The sequence below is a fragment of the Pinus tabuliformis genome, chromosome Q, assembly GCF_031772625.1.
Source record: "Pinus tabuliformis cultivar Carrire ecotype Pingquan chromosome Q, CPIR1, whole genome shotgun sequence".
NCBI lineage: Eukaryota > Viridiplantae > Streptophyta > Pinopsida > Pinales > Pinaceae > Pinus > Pinus tabuliformis.
This window is the reverse complement of record NC_142296.1, coordinates 1053336591-1053359163: the sequence shown is the minus strand read 5'-3', so window position 1 is coordinate 1053359163 and position 22573 is coordinate 1053336591.

Genomic DNA, 22573 nt, shown 5'->3' with positions numbered 1-22573 from the left:
ATAAACAATGCGAGAGCATAACACATAAAACACATATACACAGAGACTTTCCCCTAGATTCCAAAACCAGAACTACCAGATTGATTTTTCATTATGTTCCTTTCAATGTTATAATACATATTTATACATGCCAAAGCATCCAATACCATGGACCGAAAACCATCACGTCCAAAACCATGTGCGAAAAATCATGCACAAAACCATAGGTAGGTCTGCCCAACCTAAAATAGGGTCCAAAAACAAAATTTTCTAGGGCGCTACCCCAGACCCCATAGAGTGGGGTTACCTGCACCCCTTAAACCCCCTGTGATCCCCCCGCTACGTAATCGGTGCAATGAAAGGGGTGCTCTGCCCCCCCTCTAACCCCCCGGTCAACTACGTGGGCTAGTCATGGAAAGAATATAACCCAACCCAACATTCTCCCACTTGTTGTTTTCTTTCCATAGGGGGCCACAAGAGAGCTTAGTCATTTATCTAGCCCTACAATGCCCATTGTTTCTCTACACCAAGAGAACTCCTCAGAGCTCATAGATTTTTTCAATGCGTCTACAGTATTCTTCAAAGTGTCCACCCTTCCCAGCAACACCTTTTTGTCTTCTATCATATCCCTCACAAAGTGATACTGAACATCAATGTGCTTTGTCTTTGAATGATATGCAGCGTTCTTTGCCAAGAAAATTGCACTTTGGCTGTCACATTCTATCCTTATAACTCCCTGTACTAACCCCATACTTGAACACAATCTCTGCAACCAAACTTCTTCCTTGCTTAAATGAGTGACTACCATGTATTCTGCCTCTGTAGTTGATAGTGCCACTAAAGATTGTTTCTTACTCATTCAACTAACTGCACCTCCAAATAGGTTAAACACATACCTACTTGTAAATCTTCTCTGATCCAAATCTCCAGCCCAATCTGCATCAACAAAGCCACGAATATCCAACACTCTTTCCAATCCTATTCTTCCTTGTTAGCACAAACCATAATCACTAGTGCCACGCAAATACCTGAAAACCCACTTCACTGTTGTCCAGTGCTCCTTCCATGGTTTTGACATAAACCTGCTCAATACTCCCACTGCATGTGCAATGTCTGGTCTAGTACAGACCATCGCATACATCAGTCTACCGAATACACTTGCATATGGAACACGGGACATGTCCTCTTCCTCTTCTTGTGTCTTGGGACACTGTTCAGCAGATAGCTTTAAACCTACATGAATAGGAACCTTCACCAGTTTACTATCCTGCATATTAAACCTCTGCAATATTGTCTTGACATACTTCCTCTAGTTTAACCAGAGCTTCCTCTTTGTCTGATCTCTTTCAATTTCCATGCCCAAAATATAGTTTGCAGCACCAAGATATTTCATGTCGAATTTGAAGGACAAATGGGTCTTCAAATCCTAGATAATTTCTGTGTCATTTCCAACTAGCAACATATCATCCACATACAAGACTAGATAAATAACACAGTCACCAATTAATTTAAAATACACACAGCGATCTTCTTTGCTTCTGGTGAAGCCAAGTCCCCATATAAATGTATCAAATTTTTGATACCACATCCTTGGTGACTGTTTTAACCCACACAGAGACTTCTTTAACTTGCATACCAGTTCTTTCTTACCCTTCACCGCAAAACCTTTAGGTTGCTTCATGTAGGTCTCCTCTTCCAGATCGCCGAGAAGAAATGCTTTCTTCACATCCATCTGTTCTATCTCAAAATCAAAAGCAGCAGCAACAGATAAAAGTAATCTAATAGAAGTTACCTTTGCAACAAGAGAAAAAATATCACCAAAAGCAATTCTCGACACCTGGGAATAACATTTTTCTACCAACCGAGCTTTGTATTTCTCCACCTTTCCTTCTGCATTTTTCTTCTTCTTGAACACCCATTTGTTGCCAATGGGTTTCCTTCCAACCGGCAACTCCACCAAATCCCAAGCCTCATTTTTGTGCAAAGATGCCATTTCATCAACCATGGCCTCTTTCCAGAGTTTTTCATCCTCTGAATCTACTGCTTCCTTCACAGTTCAGGGATCATCATTAGTAATAGATAAAGCAAAATTTGAATAGAAGGAAGATGGACTATACCTTTCTGGCTGCCTTCTTTCTCGAACCAATCTTCTCACACCCAGAGTTTGTGGCTCTTCATCTTCTGATTCCTCCTCTATTGTAGATTCTGATTCTTCTTCCTTTAGCTCAAACTCTGTCCTCTCAGGTTCCTTTGGTTGGACTTCATGTTTAATAACATCTTTCACCTCTCTGAACACCACATCTCTGCTGTACACAACCTTTCTTGTTACTAGGTTCCAAAGCTTATAACCCTTTAAACCATCCTTATATCCAATAAAGATGCACTTTTCATATTTACTATCCAACTTGGTTCTTTTCTCCTTTGGAGCATGTACATATGCATCACATATAAATACCCTCAGATGTGAAAGAGAAGGTTTCTTACCAGTCCATACCTCTTGTGGAGTCTTATCTTCCAATGTTGATGAAGGTGATCTGTTGACCAGGTAACATGCAGTCTCCACCGCCTCTGCCCAGAATTCTTTTCCTAACCCGACACCATTGAGCATGCTTCCTGCCCTTTCCATCAACATCTTGTTCATTCTTTCTACAACTCCATTTTGCTGAGGTGTATATGGAGTAGTCTTATGCCGTTCTATACCACACTTCTTACAGAATTCTTCAAATTCCTTACTGCAAAACTCTCCACCGTTATCTATCCTAAGCACCTTTATCTTCTTCTCTGTCTGGTTTTGCACCAGAGCCTTAAATTCTTTAAACTTGTCAAAGGCTTCAGATTTCTTATTAAGGAAATATATCCATGTATTCATTGAGAAGTCATCTATAAATCATAAATAGTACATAAACTTACCCAGTGATGGAACCTTCACAGGTCCAAAAACATCACTGTGCACAAGCTCTAATATATGTTTCGCCCTCTTACCACCAGAGGGGAAACTTGCCCGATTCTACTTCACATATACACAATTTTCATAGAAATCAAAATCCAGAGAGCTATTACTCATACCTTCTACCATACCTTTACCATGAAGTATTCAAAGGCCCTTCTCTCCAATATGTCCAAGCCTTTGATGCCACAACATGGTCTTCTCTCCAGATACCACTAGATTTTCTGCTCCACCTTCAGGAACCATGGAACTGTTGCACCCATCAACAACAGTGCTACCTTGCAGCTTGTACAGAGTTCCAATCCGAACTCCCCACATCAATACTAGTGCTCCCCGAACCATCTTGCAGGTATCCTTCTCGAACACTGTTTTTACACCTGCATCATCCAACTTGCTTACAAAAATTAGATTTCTAGCTAATGCAGGAATATGTAGAACACCCAGAAGTGTTCTAACCCTTCCACCTTGCAAATTCAACTTTACTTTTCTGCAACCAACGATTCTAGCCTTCCTGTCATCCCCCAAGAAGACATCACCACCATCATATTTCTCATACTCGCAGAACCACTCTCTATGGGGAGTGAAGTGAAAGGATGCACCTGAGTCAATCAACCATTCCTCATGATCTACATGTGTACTTGAAGAAGCCAAGTACACATCCCCACCTTCATCTGAGGTGGTTTACGCCTCTGCAGAAGGAGCATCATCAGATCCCTTTCCTTTATCAGGAGCTTTAGATTTACAGTCCCTTTTGTAGTGCCCTTCCTTTCCACGTTTCCAGCACACCACCTTTACAAGTTTTCCTGGAGATTTAGATCTCCCTCTAGATTTAGATCTCCCACTCGATGAATTATTTTTGTTTCTATTCTGAAACCGTGCTCGTACAGACAAGGCATCACCATTCTGGCTCTCCATATTTTTCCATCTCATATCCTCCGTCAGCAAGGATGAGACTATTTCATCAAACGTCAAGGTAGTTGTATTGCTACCTATTGCAATAACCAGACTATCCCACGAATCTGGTAGAGAACACAACAAAATGATGCACTTATCTTCATCTAAAATTTTAATATCAACAGATAATAACTGACTTACCACAATATTAAATGCATTCAGATGCTTTGTCACTGAGTCTCCATATTTCATCCTCAAGTTATACAGCATTTTCCACAGGAACAGTTTATTAACCAAAGACTTAGATTGGTACAAATTCCCTAACTTGTCCCACAAAACCTTCGTCGTAGCTTCCCATGATACATTCAACAATATCAAATCTGAGACAAACAATCGTCTTGTTATCTTTGCCTTCCGATCCAACTTCTTCCATTCTTCATCAGACACTCCCGTTGGTTTAGTACCCGGATCTATCGCGATCCACTGATCTTTATTCACCAACAGATCCTCCATCTTGAGTTTCCACAACTCAAAACTCTGACCATTAAATTTCTCGATCTCTATCTTTCCACTGCTCGCCATCTTCTTTCACCACCAAAATCAATCTCGGAGATCTCCCACTGAACAGGGTCTACCACAGGCCCGAGCGAAACCCCTCAGCAAAAAAGGCGTCCCCTTGAAGCCAAAATAACTTTGATACCAAATGTAGGTTTTAACCCCGTACAAAAATTACCTGCATATGAATTCTAAAACATAGAAAATAAATAATGTGAGAGCATAACACATAAAACACATATACATAGAGATTTTCCCTTGGATCCCAAAACCGGGACTACCAAATTGATTTTTTATTATGTTCCTTTCAATGTTACAATACATATTTATACATGCCGAAGCATCCAATACCATGGGCCAAAAACCATCACGTCCAAAACCATGTGCGAAAAATGATGCCCAAAACCATAGGTAGCTCCGCCCAACCTAATATAGGGTCCAAAAACAAAATTTTCTGAGGCGCTACCCTGGACCCCATAGAGAGGGATTACCTGCACCCCTCAAACCCCCTGTGACCCCCCCACTACGCAATCAGTGCAACGAAGGGGGGGGCCTCTGCCCCCCCTCTAACCCCCCGACTAACTACATGGGCTAGTCGTGGAAAGAATATAACACAACCCAATAGAGAGAGTGTAGGATTTGTTCTTGAAAAATATTACCTTTTTTCTTATGAAATGGGATGGATGAATGATGTATAGATAGTGGATATGAAGTGGATGGAGATATTGGAGTGTTGTGGTGACTTGGCCTTTGCACAAATTTCCTCTTTTAACTATTGTCCCCATTCCTCGAAATCATCACCATTCCTCATTTGGTTTTTCCACATTATATAAACGAAGGAGTTAGTTGTATTAACTAGTTGAAGGATGCTGAGACTGCTGACCAATCCTTGTCTTATAAAACCCCATCTCTCATTCATTGACAACAAATTTCTAACTATAATATGCTCAAGAGAATAGGGCAAGAATATTGCATACCTGTACCTACCTGATGGTTGTTGGAAAGACATACATGCTACTACTGAGTTGATGGTCGATCCATGGTCCTATGGAGGTGATAATTTCCTTTGTTTTCTTCTTCACATGTCTTCATAGTTTGGTGGTTCTAAACCTTTGTCTTCCAGTTACCGTGGGCAAATGATCTTAGTCAAATTTGGCCTTCTTGGAGTGTTGGGCTGGGCCATGGATGATGTTCACCTTCCCACACTTTTCCCAACTGTCATACTTGATGAGCCTAGGTATTACAGAAAGAATGTTGCAACTCCCAGGGCTACGAGCTTCACTTATCAACCCGGGGTTCGTACAAACTTGGAGGTGACAGTGCTATATGCACAAGTAGAAGTGAAGGTACTGCCTATTGTCACTTTTCATCTGGAAAGAGACTCTAGAGGGTCCAAACCAGACTTCTACAGGGTCAGAAGAAGCTTGATTTTGATGGAAGAAGAGAAAATCTTATTCTAAGGGGGATCCACTCTACTGCAGTAATGAAGAAAACAATCATGTAATGCTAAACTCACACCATACCCTAGCTAACCAATTAAACAACTATGCTAAGCAGAATTACTAGATCAATCAACAATCTAATGCTAATTATCTAAGTTACAGAAGTAAAAGCATCAAAACTAGACCTAGGGGGTAAGCAAAGGAAACTAATCTAAGCCTGTGTTTAAGCGGAAGAGCAGTCGGAGATCAAAGTTGGTGAAAAGAGGACATAATGAGCAATAGTGCATAAGAACCGTTGGATCAGGCGGGTGAAATGCAAACAAACGGCAAAGATTAGATTGCAGGAGGGTACGTAGGTAGATGGGCAAACAGGGTTAATTAACGGGATGGATGGCGGAGATTATATCACAAAGGCTAAGTCAAGAGATGGATGGATAGGGTTAATCGGCAGATGGATGGTAGAGATTAGAGCGCTGGCAAAAGAAAGATGCGGAAATGGTAGCAGGTTTGCGGAGGTGGTATGCTGTGTTTTTGTGCCTTCAAAACCATAAGCTGTATTTTGAAATTTCACGTGATTAACCTCCCCAGGTGACACGTAGCACGGAGAAACCACTTTTCTCACGTGCTCTCAGGTGGATAACAGTTGGATAGAGATCCATGCAATATGGCATGATAGCTATTGGATCAGGCGGGGCTGATCAACGGTGGAGATCAGCCGAGCTAGTTGGCGATCGGGTGAAGCAATAGTCGTCAGATCAGGAGAAAAATTGACGGTGGAGATTGGAGCGCCTAAAGGAATGTGCAGATATAATGGAGTGGGTTTAGAGGGCAATAAACTGTTTATCATGCACCCTCAAAGCTATAAGCAGTTTTCCAAAATTTTATGCAATTGGCCTCCTCGGGCGACACGTAGCACAGGGAAACCATTCTTATCACGTGCCTTTGGGCGGATAATGTCCAGACAGAAATCCATGCAATATGGCACGATAGCCATCGGATCTATCTAGGCAGATCAACGGTGGAGACTTGACCGAGCTGGTTGGCGAGTAGGTGCGCAATAGCCGTCAGATCTGACAAGGCAGATCAACGGTTGGGATTTAAAGTGCACAAAGTCAAACGCTAAAAGATAATTCGGGTGGTGATTGGTCAGTTTTTCTTGTGAAAGGTGATATACTGGTAAAAATTGTTTAAACATGAATTATCAACTTCCGTTAAGCGTTTTGTGCTAAAGGAATATGAAATGGGAATGTGAGGGAGATCAAATGACAGGAAGAGAGTGACGGAATAGGTGATCATGAAATGACTGAATGACCATGAAATGAACCAAGTAACAATGTAATGAACCAGTGCTTGAGTTAAACAACAAAATTCATGCAAAACTGAAACTCTATATTTTTGGGGTTGCTGTAGGGTTTATTCCTCACGTCATGGTCCCTGAGGGAGGAGGTGAGGCCGAGACACCTGTGGACAACCTTATGGATCTTTTCTTTGCTAACTTGCTAACTGAATGAAATCATAAATGATCTACTCTGCACTATGGTAATGAGACTGCTACTATTTAAGAAAATGAATAGTTAAACAATAAACCTCTGGAATGGAAATGAACTACTTAAGAAGATGAACAGAAAACAGGAAACTATGCTACTTAACAATACAATAAAGAGGAGTTTTGGGCCCTAACCCAAGAGCTTCAGTCCTCTGAGTTAACTCAATGCTGGCTCAAAACAAAAATCATATTCATTATAAAAGAACATTGTATTACAACAAAATTGTTACAAGTCTGCACTCGGACACAAAGTAGAGTAAAAAGTATGAATACTTATAATGCTTGCTAACTGACAAAAAACTGAGGTCCTAAGCCTCTCTATTTGTACATCTGAAGTCTCCAACGGCTTCCTTCAAAATTAGGGAGGTACAACTCCCAATTCAATGATAAACTCGTGCTTTCCCTTTCACTAGCTCGGTTGCCTTCTAGTAGGGAGGCTTGGCTCCCAACTCAAGATAAACTCGTACTTTCACTTGCTTGGTTGCCTTCTAGTACACTTGATTTGGCTGTTTGCACCTTCACTTGCTTGGCTGCCTTCTAGTACTCTTGATTTGGTTGTTTGTACTTTCAGCTGATGGAGGGATATTTGAATGGAGGGGTAGTAAATGAGGAGGATTTACCTCCTGTAATTCCTCTCCCTTGTCCCATTCGAGATTCTACCATGGTATTTACCATAGTTCCTTGGTTTTATCTTTTATTCCTGCATTACATGCACATTAGACCACAAAGCAACATTTCCAACTCTAACTCATCTCATAAACAAAATATAATCAAAAGTATGCAATAAGTTGTGAGAATAGTTGGTTTGACTAAGATAGGAGGTGAATTAAGTCCAATTAAGGCCCATATAATTACTCAATGATGAGGCTCATCATCACCCCCCTACTAAAAGTGTTGCTCATCCTCTGAGCAACTTACTGGCTCTGGTAGCCTTTCTGACATCCTATGCTTCTGTTGTGGTCTCTTCTTCTTGTTCATAGAAGCCTGCTTTCCTTTCTATTTCTTGCCGCTAGTATTCTCTGATCTTCAAGCTATGTGGTAGTGTTTTCCATCTCCTTATGCAGGTATGCATATTATCATTTCTTAGCGGCCTAAACATGTCCTCAAAATGTGAAATTGCTTGCCCTTTAGCAACAAGATATCGAGGTGTTAACTGAGGATTATTTACAATTAGATTATGGGTGCTGATTAGGGCCATGGGATTTGATTGTTCAGCTGCTTCTCTATCCCTGGAGCCACTTAGCTCTTTTATTTCTTGTTGATCTTTCTTTTTCTGAAATGTAGAGGGGCTTGCCTCCTTCTTTTCCTTTTGTGCTTGATTGGTGTGCTGAGAGTAGTGATGGCAGTTGTTGCCTTCTATTCAAGGACCTCTAGAGACACCCTAGGTGACTCCTCCTTTCGTTCTTCCCCTTCTGTTTCAATGCCTTTTTCCTCTCTTTTCTTTCTTCCTCATCTCTATCATTTTCTTGCTTCGTTTCCTCCTCTATTTCAATGCCTTCTTTCTCTTTGGTTTCAGCATCTTGCTTGTGAGGCTTGAGGAGGAAATAAGCAAATTATTTGAATAAAAATAGAGTTTCCTGTGCATGTAATCCACTAGATTTCTAGAGGAAACTGGCCACCTTTTCACTTACAAACCAACTACCTCTTAACCTTTACAACTTTTGATTAAATGATGCATATGAGTGAGTGAGGAGGATACTTACCTATGGCCTTAATGCCACACTACAGTTGTCAAAGATCAAAGGTGTTGCTGATGGTCATTCTTCTTCCTCCTCTGTTGTCTACTGATGGTTTCTTGACTATAGATCTGATGCTACTGAATGGACAGAGGGAGTAGGAGTCTGTGTAAAGGCAGGGATGATGGTGATGGATGAGGTGAGGGGTCCCTCTAGAAAACACAATTTTCACCTGAATTGGAGCAATGAAGTGATTAAAGAAAAATGGAATTTATGGAGGGATGCATGGTAAGGAGTGGAGGAGATGAACATATGTGAGGCAAGGCCCCCTTTGGATCTTCTCTTTGCTCCTTGCTTGTATTTTTCACCCACCTACAAATAACAATTATGTTTTCTTCTTTTTTCTTATTCAAACCATTGATCGCCTCATGGAGGTTTTCAATCAATGAGCCAATCTGAGGCGCCTCAAAGAAGGTTTCACCTTAGATTTTTATTATTATTATTATTTTCTCTACCCTACCCTACTTGAAAAACAAAATAACTTTCAAGTATAAGAATACTTCAATTGGAGCCTGGTGTACATCAAGATGACAGTCAAGATGATGTGGAGGCTTGAAATGTATGCTTTGACATGTACCTGGATTTCAGAGACTAGATGATTTGACTTTGAAAGGATCAAGCATATTTGAGGAAGAGAGTGATGCTGCAACTTAGTGACTATTTGGAACCATATTTCAATGTAGTTGTGATATCCCTGGTCCGCTTGCTGATTTGGATCATCTTGGATGTCTTCTTCTTTCATGACCTTCAAATATTCCTCTTTTTGTTGAGTGTTCTCTTGGACATAATGAGGATTTGATGGTAACCATGAGGGAGCTTTCTCAATCTCTGATTTTTCTGTCTACTCTTCATCAAATGCAACCCATGGTTCTTTGACCTGCTCTTTTGAATCTTCTTCTTCTGTCTGTTGTCCTTCAATGATATCAGGAGAATCTCTTTTTTGCAGTACTCTTCCTGAGCTATGGTGAATACTATTGACCTCAAGAGGAGATGTTTGGAAGTGTTGTATCTCAGCATTGTAAGTGGGCTGAGCTACTTCAATGTGTGGGTTTGGAAATGGTGGTACAGGTAGTTGAGTGGGAGTGTATATTTGAGATGGATGTGGATGGGGTTGTGGTTGTGGTGGAGGTGAATGGTAAGGATAACATGGAGTTTGGTATGGAAGATATTGAGGGAAATACTGAGGATATTTTGGATGGCTCCCATAAGTTCCTTGCCAACTTTGTTGCCAAGGAAAAGATGTGTTCCAACTACTCGTAGGTGGATGTGCATAAGCCTGAAATTCTGAATTAGGCTCTTGCATCATATCAGGTTGAATAAGCTTCCATGGTCCTCTTGGGGCTATATAACATTGATGCACTGGCAATGGAATTGGTCCATTGTCCTCCTTGTGAACATTCTTCAACCTTGGTAATGATGGACAAGGTCTAACATCCTGTGATTCTGCAACACAAATATCAACATTTTATTTTCCTTCATCTTGCATTCTTAATATTTCTACTTGTTTTGTTAGATTGCTAAGAATTTCTCCTGTAAAATCATCAAACAAATTTACAAGTTTAGCTTGACTTACTAATCTTGATTCTGATTTACCTACTCTTTCTTTTCCTCTTAATATGTGTTTACATGTTTCACAAATTTCCTCAAATGATAGTTGGCATACATCACCTTTACTCATGATATTAAGGATATCAATCCATTCATCCCTAATTGTTCTAAGTAAGAGGGTTTTTAGTGTGTTAGATCCTAAATGATGTAGCTTTGCCCTCTTAACATTGTACATGAACCTCTCTATTAGATCCTCTAGACTCTCATCTTCTCTTTTATTCATTCTAAAGATTTCTTCTTTAAGATCATGATCTTTATATTTGTCTAGAAATATCTTTTGCATATCATTCCACAATCTTATTTAATTAGTCCCTAAACTCATGAACCATCTAAGAGCTCTATATTTTAAAGTTGTTGGAAACAATCTCAGTTTTTGAGTTTTTTATGGGTAACCATAAGATCTACAAATAATTTTAAACTCCAAGAGAAAGGTTTCCAGATCCTCTGACCTTAGACCATGAAATTTTGGAAGAAAATATGGAGGGATGTTCTTCATGTGCACACTACCATTAGTATCTTGAATGGGAAATCCCAGAGGATATTCCTCATTATCATCGTCTCCATCCATTTCTTCTACATTCCTTGCCATTTTCTTCTTCTACTTGCAAGAGTAAATGATGATGTGGCTCTTATTGCACCACATGATCAGATGGGGGGGTTGGGTTGGTGTTCGAGATTTTTTTTGTTTTTGTTTTTCTGATTGAATGGAAAACTATAATGCAATGCAATTTTATACTTTTGAAATTAAATATGCCTAATGCAAATGTTTTTTTTTGTTTTGCAGCAATGAAATTGCTAATTTAATGAAAAGAATTCTGATAGAAAGAAAACTACTTGCAAAATGAAATTGCTTAATTGAATGAAAAACTACTGACAAAAAGGAAACTACTTGTTGAATTGAAATGGTTGATTGCCGAATGGAGAGGAAAGCAGATAAATGACAAATGAAAGAAAGAAACTAGATTACTTTTGCAAAAATAAACTAATGGAAGAAAATTGAAGACTAGAAGTAGAAGAAGAGAAAGTTAGAGACTAGAAATAGAAGAAGAAGTAGTAATCCACATCCTACTCTAACACCTCCCCAACAACAACGTGAAAAAAGTGATGAGCCTAGGTATTGCAGCAAGAATGCTACAACTCTCAGGGCTACCAGCTTTACTTATCAACCTGGGGCGCATACAACCTTGGAGGTGACAGTGGTATATGCACAAGTAGAAGTGAAGGTACTGCCTGTTGTCACTACTCATCTGGAAAGAGACCCCAGGGGTTCCAAGCCAGACTTCTATAGGGTCAAAAGAAGCTTGATTTTGATGTAAGAAGAGAAAATCTTATTCTAAGGGGGAGCCACTCTACTGTAGTAATGAATAAAACAATCATGTAATGCTAAACTCTCACCAGACCCTAGCTAACCAATTAAACAACTATGATAGGCAGAATTACTAGATCAATCACTAATCTAATGCTAATTATCTAAGTTACAGAAGTAAGAGCATCAAAAATAGACTAAGGGGGTAAGCAAAGGAAACAAAGATAAGCCTGTGTTTAAGCGGAAGAATAGTCGGAGATCAAAGTTGGTCAAAAGAGGATGTAATGAGAAACAATGCATAAGAACCGCTGGATCAAGCGGGTGAAAGGCAAACGAACGGCTGAGATCGGATCGCAGGAGGGTACGTAGGTAGATGGGAAAATAGGGTTAATTAATGGGATGGATGGCTGAGATTATATCGCGAAGGCTAAGTCAAGAGATGGATGGACAAGGTTAATCAGCAGATGGGCGACGAAGACAAAAGAAATGTGCGGAAATGGTAGCGGGTTTGTGGAGGTGGTATGCTGTATTTCGCGTGCCTTCAAAACCATAGGCTGTATTTTGAAATTTCACGCGATTAGCCTCCCTGGGTGACATGTAGCATAGAGAAACCACTTTTCTCGCGTGCTCTCTGGTGGATAACGGTCATAAAAAAATCCATGCGATATGGCACGATAGCCGTTGGATCAGGCGGGGCTGACCAACGGTGGAGATCAGCTGAGCTGGTTGGCGATCGTGTGAAGCGATAGTCGTCATATCAGGAGACAGATCGACAGTGGAGATTGGAGTGCCTAAAGGAACGTGCAGAAATGATGGAGCATGTTTAGAGGGTGGTAAGTTGTTTATAGCACACCCTCAAAGCTGTAAGAAGTTTTCCAAAATTTTACGCGATTAGCCTCCTTGGACGACACGTAGCATAGGGAAACTGCTCTTATCGTGTGCCTTTGGGCGGATAACGTTCAGATAGAAATCCACGCGATGGCGCAATAGCCGTTGGATCTATCTACCCAGATCAATAGTGGAGACTTGACCAAGTTGGTTGGCGAGCGGGTGTACGATGTCCGTCAAATCCGAAAAGGCAGATCAACGGTTGGGATTTAAAGTGCACAAAGTCAAATGCTAAAAGCGAATTTTGGTGGTGATTGGTCAGTTTTGCTTGTGAAAGGCGGTCTACCAGTAAAAACCGTTTAAAAATGAATTATTAGCTTTCGCTAAGCGTTTCGTGCTGAAGGAGAATGAAATGGGAATGTGAGGGAGATCAAATGATAAGAAGGGAGTGAAGGAACAGGTGACCATGAAATGACTGAATGACCATGAAATGAACCAAGTAACAATGTAATGAACCAGTGACTGCGTTAAACGACAAACTTCATGCAAAACTGAAACTTTGTGTTTTTGGGGTTGCTACAAGGTTTCTTCCTCACGTCATGGTCCCAGAGGGAGGAGGTGAGGCCGAGACACCTATGGAAAACCTTATGGATATTTTCTTTACTAACCTGCTAACTGAATGAAATCATAAATGATCTACTCTGCACTACTGTAATGAGACTGCAACTATTTAAGCAGATGAACAGTTAAACAATAAACCTCTGGAATGGAAATGAACTACTTAAGCAAATGAATAGAAAACATGAAACTATGCTACTTAAAAATACAATAAAGAGGATCTTTGGCTGCTAGGGTCGGGCCCTAACCCAAGAGCTTCAACCCTCTGAGTTAACTCAGTGCTGGCTCAAAACAAAACTCATCTTCATTATAAAAGAACATTGTATTACATCAAAACGGTTACAAGTCTGCACTCAGACACAAAGTAGAGTAAAAAGTCTGAATACTTCTAATGCTTGCTAACTGGCTAAAAAAAATAAGGTCCTAAGCCTCTCTATTTATACATCTGAAGTCTCCAATGACTTCCTTCAAAATTAGGGAGGTACATCTCCCAATTCAATGATAAACTCGTGCTTTCCCTTTCACTAGCTTAGCTACCTTCTAGTCGAGAGGTTTGGATCCCAACTCAAGATAAACTCATACTTTCACTTGCTTGGTTGTTTTCTAGTACACTTGATTTGGCTGTTTGCACCTTCACTCACTTAGCTGCCTTCTAGTACTCCTGATTTGATTGTTTGTACTTTCAGCTGATGGAGGGATACTTTGAATGGAGGGGCAGTAAATGAGGAGGATTTACCTTCTGTAATTCCTCTACCTTGTCCCATTCGATTTTTTACCAAGGTATTTTACCATAGTTCCTTGCTTTTATCTTTTATTACTACATTACATGCACATTATACCACAAAGCAACATATCCAACTCTAACTCATCTCATAAACAAAAGATAATCAAAAGTATGCAATAAGTTGTGCGATCCGGATTTAAGTAGGAACACAACAAAATATAGAGATAACCATATACACAAAGATGCAGCGGAAATAATACTTCATTTCATTACTGTAGAATACTGAAATACGCTTACAAATAGAATTGGAAATAACCAGCTAGGGCGATGGTAGCTTATCTCTGAGAAGAGATGTGGTGGCTACATGCCTCTGAACTGTGTTGCAATGAGGCTCGAAGGCCTATTTATTGTTGAGAAACAATGGAAAACCCTTAACATCCCAAAACCTAAGCCTAGAAGATGAAACGCCAAATTGTGGGCCCCATCTAGGTAAATTGGTACATCAATTTCCCAAGGTCGTAACTTTGGCACCCGATCTTCGTTTGACGTGTACAATAACTCATTAGAAAGATCTATCCAAGAACTATAACTTTGGGAAGAGCAACATCAGTCCATGAACCCATGTTGCTCCCAGATTTCCCAAAAAATGTCGTTTAGGGCCTCAAAACAACTCCGGAAGTTTACGACCTGAAAAACTGTTAAAAATAGTAAATTGTGCTACAATTACGGAAACTGAAAAACTAAAAGAGACAGTTGTGGGGGGCCAAATTGGATAGGTGGCTGGCCACCAACATCCACCTGGATCATTCCTCCCCCCTTAGGAAGCAATGGTCACCATTGCATTAAGATCCTCCATCTAGTGAACTTGGTCCCTGCTGAGCTCGGATGTGTCCAGTAATGGTGGGAAGTATGGTCGAGGGCGGTACACATTGAACACTTGGTGCAGGCAAAGGAATGGAGGAATGCTGTGCTCCAAAGCATTATTTCCCATAGCCTTAGTAATGGTGTAAGGACCATGTTGGCACGGTCGGAGCTTCTGATGGGCTCTTGTAAGGCGTTCTTTCTACATATGCAACCAGACTTTGTTGCCCACCTGAAGCTTGTGTGGTACCCTTGTGGGTGAGGAGAAGTTGTTCCCGTGTTCTGTCATGACTATATTCCTTTGCTGCTACTGCTGCGTGGAGGAACCCTGCACGGGGGTCATGGATGTGGTGATGATCTTCCCCTTACTTTCGAAGCGAATAAGACAGAAAATGAATTTCCTAGTCTGGGAGATGAGCTTGTTGCCTTTCTTAGTAGAGATCAAAGAGGTGGCAGTAGGTGGGGCTACCTCCGGTATCCTATATAATGAATTATCCAAAGAAATAATGACAGCGTGAGGCCTTGACTCATACACAGCATGTCGCCTCCAAAAGTATGGCTGGCCTAATAATACATCACAAACATCTAGAGGTGTAACATCACACAATACCTCGTCTATGAAGGGCTTGATGTTGTAGGGAAGGCGGCACTGCTGGCGAACTTTGAGATCTCGTCCTTCATGAAGCCACCCAATACTGTACGGCTATGGGTGTGGTGTAGTCAGTAGGCCCAATCGCTTCACAACCTCTGCTGAAATGAGGTTCTTTTGGCTGCCACTATCGACAATGAATTGCAGCGGCGAGCCCTTCACCCACATCTGTGAGTGGAAAAGACGCTCCCCCTCCTCTAGATCTTTGGCTCATTCTTATGGATCTTGGCGATGGCAACAGTGACGCTGGGCTCCACATCAACAATCTGCTTCCCTTTTCCATTCCCCTTGTCGGGTTCTAACTCAGGGTCAGAACATGCATCTGATTCTGAAGCCTTCAACTTGGCCACCAACGACTGCTTGGTCTGACCCTCACTTGTGTTATGAGTGGGACTCTTGTGGAACTCACACCACTTTCGAGTGTCCTTCTTTGACTTTGTGAAGTTGTTCTTTTCTTGCGGCTTCGACGGGTTGTCTTGGGTCACCCCGCCTTGGCTCTGTCCTTTGGTCTTCGGATCTGCAGATCCAAAGTCTCACTTCTTCTGTTTGAACTTCTGCTCAATTTTGACAACATATCAGTACGTCGTGCTAAGCGAGGAGATGTTTAGGAATTACATCGCTTCCTGGATGTATCTATGTAGGCAGCGGTGGTATTTGAGTACCAAATGTAGCTCATAGTCCTTGATACCCAACTGTGTGCGAAGGGTATGAAAAATGTTTGTGAACTCCGGTACATCTTGGTCCCTTCCCTGCCGCAGTGTGGTCCATTTGATGTATTTGTCCTCATAGCTTTTGACAGGGTAGTACTACTCCTTGATGGAATCCCAGAATGAATCCCAAGTGGGCGCAACTGAAAATAGTGAGCCCGTACTTTCATTCTTCTGCTCACAGTAGGTTTCCCACCAGTCCTTGACGTGGGGGGCTGCTTTGAGAAGAGAGAAAAAAATCTTTTCTCAACTCGAATATTCATGAATAGAAAAATACCCATCTAGCATATTTAACCATTTATCTACGACATCTGTGTCTATTTGACCCTCGAAGATGGGGATTTCAAAATTAACTTGTACCTTAAATGATGTGGTGTTTCCAGAGTAGCTGTTGGAATCCAATGCGTCACCTCTGGGTAGCCGCTGAAGAATTTGCGCAAATCTCTCCATCATCGCGTTCCTTTGTCACTTGAGGGCTTCTTTGAGCAAGATTTTGATAGGATCTCCTGCCCCCTCGTCTTTCTTCTCATCCGCCATGGGAGGCTATTGATATTTGCAGGGGTGGTCTTGCAAAGGTTCAACTAGTTCAAGCCCTAACTCCTTATATCTCGACCTCATTGGGGACATGTAGAGAAAAACAAAGAAAAAGTAAACTGCTCTGATACCACTGATCCAGATTTAAGCAGGAACAGAACAAAGTACAGAGGTAACCATATACACAAAGATGTAGTGGAAATAATACTTCATTTCATTACTGTAGAATACTGAAATATGCTTACAAACAGAAGTGGAAATAAACCAGCTAGGGCGATGCTAGCTTATCTCTGAGAAGAGATGTGGCGACTACATGCCTCTGAAATGTGTTACAATGAGGCTCGAAGGCCTATTTATTGTTGAGAAACAATGGAAAACCCTTAACATCCCAAAACCTAACCGTAGAAGATGAAACGCCAAATTGTGGGCCCCGTTTGGGTAAATTGTACATCAATTTCCCAGGGTCGTAACTTTGGCACCTGATCTCCGTTTGACACGTACAATAGCTCTTTAGAAAGAATTATCCGAGAAATATAACTTTGGGAAGAGCATCATCGGTCCATGGACCCATGTTGCTCCCAGATTTCCCAAAAAACGTCGTTTAGGGCCTCAAAACGGCTCCGAAAGTTGAGGACCCGAAAAATTGTTAAAAATAGTAAATTTTGCTATAATTACGAAAAATAAAAAACTGAAAGAGACAGTCATGGGGGTCCAAATTGGATAGGTGGGTGGCCACCAACATCCACCTAGATCATTCCTCCCCCCTTAGGAAGCAATGGTCCCCATTGCGTTGAGTTCCTCCATTTGGTGAACTTGGTCCCTGCTGAGCTGTTCTCCAATCTCGAATGTGTCCAGTAATGGTGGGAAGCATGGTCGAGGTTGGTACACATTGAACACTTGGTGCAGGTGAAGGAATGGAGGAATGTTGTGCTCCAAAGCATTATTTCCCATAGCCTTAGTAATAGTGTAAGGACCATGTTGGCGCAGTCGGAGTTTCTGATGGGCTCTTGTAAGGCATTCTTTCTACAGATGCAACCAGACTTTGTTGCCCACCTGAAGCTTGTGTGGTACCCTTGTGGGTGAGGAGAAGTTGTTCCCGTGTTCTGTCATGACCGTATTCCTTTGCTGCTGCTGCTGTGTGGAGGAACCCTTCGCAGGGGTCATGGATGTGGTGACTATCTTCCCCTTAATTTGGGAGCGAATAAGACAAAAAATGAATTTCCTAGTCTCGGAGATGAGCTTGTTGCCTTTTTTAGTAGAGATCAAAGAGGTGGCAATAGGTGGGGCTACCTCCGGTATCCTGTATAATGAATTATCCAAAGAAGTAATGACAGCGCAAGGCCTTGACTCATACACAGCATGTTGCCTCCACAAGTATGGTTGGCCTAACAATACATCACAAATATCCAGAGGTGTAACATCACACAATACCTCGTCTGTGAAGGGCTTGATGCTATAGGGAAGGAAGCACTGCTGGCGAACTTTGAGATCTCGTCCTTCATGAAGCCACCTGACACTGTACGGTTATGGGTGTGGTGTAGTCGGTAGGCCCAACCACTTCATGACCTCTGCTGAAATGAGGTTCTTTTGGCTGCCACTGTCGACAATGAATTGCAGTGGCAAGCCCTTCACCCACATTTGTGAGTGGAAAAGACGCTCCCCCTCCTCTAGATCTTTGGGCTCATTCTTTTGGATCTTAGCGGTGGCAATAGTGATGCTGGGCCCCACATCAATGATCTGCTTCCATTTTCCATTCCCCTTGTCGGGTTCTGACTCAGGGTCAGAACATGCATCTTATTCTGAAGCCTTCAACTCAGCCAGCAGCGACTGCTTGGTCCAACACTCACTTGTGTTATGAGTGGGACTCTTATGGAACTCACACCACTTTCCAGTGTCCTTCTTCGACTTCATGGTGTTGTTCTTTTCTTGCGGCTTCGATGGGTTGTCTTGGGTCACCTCGCCTTGGCTCTATCCTTTGGTCTTCAGATTTGCAAATCCAAAGTCTCGCTTCTTCTATTTGAACTTCTGCTCAATTTTGACAGTGTATCGGTACGTCGTGCCAAGAGAGGAGATGTTCAGAAACTCCATCTCTTCCTGGATGTATCTGTGTAGGCAGCCGTGGTATTTGAGTACCAAATGCAGCTCAGAGTCCTTGATACCCAATTGTGTGCGAAGGGTATGAAAAATGTTTGTGAACTCTGGCACATCTTGGTCCCTTCCTTGCCGCAGTGTGGTCCATTTGATGTATTTGTCCTCATAGCTTTTGATAGGGTAGTACTGCTCCTTGACGGCATCTCAGAATGAATCCCAAGTGGGTGCGGATGAAAGTAGTGAGCCCGTACTTTCATTCTTCTTCTCGCAGTAGGTTTCCCACCAGTCTTTGACGTGTGCGGTTACTTTGAGAAGAGCAAAAACAATCTTTTCCCGACTCGAAAATTCATGAACAGAAAAATACCCATCTAGTAGATTTAACCATTTATTTACAACATTTGCGTTTATTTTACTCTCGAATATGGAGATTTCAAAATTAACTTGTACCTTAAACAGTGTGGCATTTCCAGAGTAGTTGTTGGAAGTCGATGCGCTGCCTCTGGGTAGCCGCTGAAGAATCTGCGCAAAGTTGTCCATCATCGCATTCCTTTGTTGCTCGAGGGCTTCTTCGAGCAAGATTTTGATAGGATCTCCTACCCCTCGTCTTTCTTCTCATCTGCCATGGGAGGCCGTCGGGATTTGCGGGGCTGGTCTTGCAAAGGTTCGACCAGTTCAAGCCCTAATTCCTTATATCCCGACCTCATTGGGGACATGCAATGAAAAACAGAGAAAAAGCATACTGCTCTGATACCACTAATCTGGATTTAAGCAAGAACGCAACAAAATATAGAGATAACCATATACACAAAGATGCAGTGGAAATAATACTTCATTTCTTTATTGTAGAATACTGAAATATGCTTACAAACAGAAGTGGAAATAAACTAGCTAGGGCGATGGTAGTTTATCTCTGAGAAGAGATGTGGCGGCTACATGCCTCTGAACTATGTTGCAATGAGGCTCGAAGGCCTATTTATTGTTGAGAAACAATGGAAAACCCTTAACATCCCAAAACCTAACCCTAGAAGATGAAATGCCAAATTGTGGGCCCCATTTGGGTAAATTGGTACATCAATTTCCCGAGGTCGTAACTTTGGCACCCGATCTCCATTTGACGCGTACAATAGCTCGTTAGAAAGATCTATCCGAGAACTATAACTTTGGGAAGAGCAACATTGACACATAGACCCATTTTTCTCCCAGATTTCCCAAAAAACGTCGTTTAGGGCCTCAAAACGGCTCCAGAATTTCAGGACCTGAAAAACTGCTAAAAATAGTAAATTATGCTATAATTAAAGACACTGAAAAACTGAAATAGACAGTCGTGGGGGTCCAAATTGGATAGGTGGGTGGCCACCAACATCCACCTAGATCATTGTGAGAATAGTTGGTTTGACTAAGCTAGGAGGTGAATTAAGGCCAATTAAGGTCCATATAATTACTCAATGATGAGGCTCATCACATACCCTATACCAACACTTCATTTCACCTTTCGTACCTTCCTATAGCCTTCAATTAATTTCCTGTAGAAAACTTGGACATCATGTAGTAACTACAAGAAACCCTGTAGCATCATGTTTAAACCTGTATCGCCCAAATGGTACATTGGATTAACTTGAAGTTTTCTGAGCAAGTTGCCATCATCCTTATGCATGTCCCCATAAAAAAAATAAAATAAATAAATAAAAAATAAAAAAAAATAAAAAAATAAATAAAAAATTGGCCAATGGATGCACAAATCTCGAGAAAAATAAAAAATGGTTGTAGGTGATGGAGGTCGATTTATCAAAAAATGTGCACCAGAATGTGCTAAAATTGCTTGGGAATATTACCATCAGCCATATGCATCTCCCCATGAAACAACTTTGCAAATGGATGCACAACTATCAAGAAAATTCAAGAATGACTATAGGTGATGGAGGTCAATTTCTCGAAAAATGTGCACTAGAATTTGCTGAAATTTCTTGGGCATGTTGCTATCATCCATATACATCTCCCCCTGAAACAAATTGGAAAACAAATCCATCATTTTCAAGATATGACAAAAATAATTTTCTGCTCTATTTATTTTTGTTCCCTATAGTAACTACAAGATCTTCCGGTAGTATTTCAGGACATCAAGGAAAATGAGTCGTAAAATCTTGGGAATGATGAGTGGATGGTGGAAATAGATGAGGGTCATGGAAATACCATGACCTTGGTTCTGTTGGAGCATTTGAGCAAAGGAGGAGAAAGTCAATATTTGACTTCTTTTGACTAGGCTTGTGATCAACTTTTCTTTTGGTGGCTAACTTGTTTTTGTTGCTTGCAGAGGTTGGAGAGCACCTGCATTCATGAGAAAGAGATACATGGAGTAAATATATTTTTTTTCTTGTTTTTTTTTCTAGGCCTACTAGCCGCCTCAATGAGATTTTCAACTAGTAAGTTTGCCTAGCCACCTCAAATGAGGTTTCACCTAGGATCTTTTCTTTTTCTCCTTTTTTCTCTTTTTTCCAACCCATTGACTTCCTCATGGAGGTTTTCAATCAATGAACCAATATAGGGCACCACAAAGGAGGGTTTCACCTGAGATTTTATTTTTTTTCTTTTATTTTTCATTTTTTATTTCTTTTCCTATCCTACTCTACATGAAAAAACAAAATCATTTTCAAGTGTAGCAATATTTTCAATGGAGACATGTGCACATGAAGATGATAGATGAACTGATGTGTAGGCTTGCAATATATCAATTGACATGTACCTGAATTTCAGAGACCAAATTCTTTGACTTTGAAAATATTAAGCACATTTGAAGAAGAGAGTGATGCTCTATCTTATAGATTTTCTGGAACCAAACCTCAATATAACTTTGATGCCCTTGGTTTGCTTGCTTATCTGGATCATTCTTCATGTCTTATTCTATCATGACCTTCAAATATTCCTCTTTTTGCTGATTGTTCCCTTGAATACATGGAGAATTTGATGGTAACCATGAGGGAGCTTTCACAATCTCTGTTTTTGATGTCTGTTCTTCATCAAGTGTAGCCCATGATTCTTTGGTCTTCTCTTTTGAATCTTCTTTTTCTGCATGTTGTCCTTCAATGGCATCAAGAGAATCTCTTTTTTATAATATTCTTCCTGAGCTGAGATGAATACCATTGATATCAAGAAGAGATATTTGGAGATGTTGTACCTCAACATTGTAAGTGAGTTGAGTTATTTCCTTATGTGGGTTTCGAAATGGTGGTACAGGTAGTTGAGAGGGAATGGATCTTTGAGATGGATGTGGTTGTGGTGGAGGTGAATGGTAGGGATAGAATGGATTTGGGTATGGAGAATATTGAGGAAAATATTTAGGATATTGTGGATGACTCCCATAAGTTCCTTTCCAACCTTGTTACCAAGATTGGTTTTGGGGTTGAGATGGTCAAGGTTTCCAAGAAAAGGGTGTGTTCTAATTACTTTGAGATGGATGTGCATAATCTTGAAATTTTGAATTAGGCTCTTGCATCATATCAAATTGAATAGGATGACATTCTTTTGGAGCTACATAACATAGCTGCATTGGC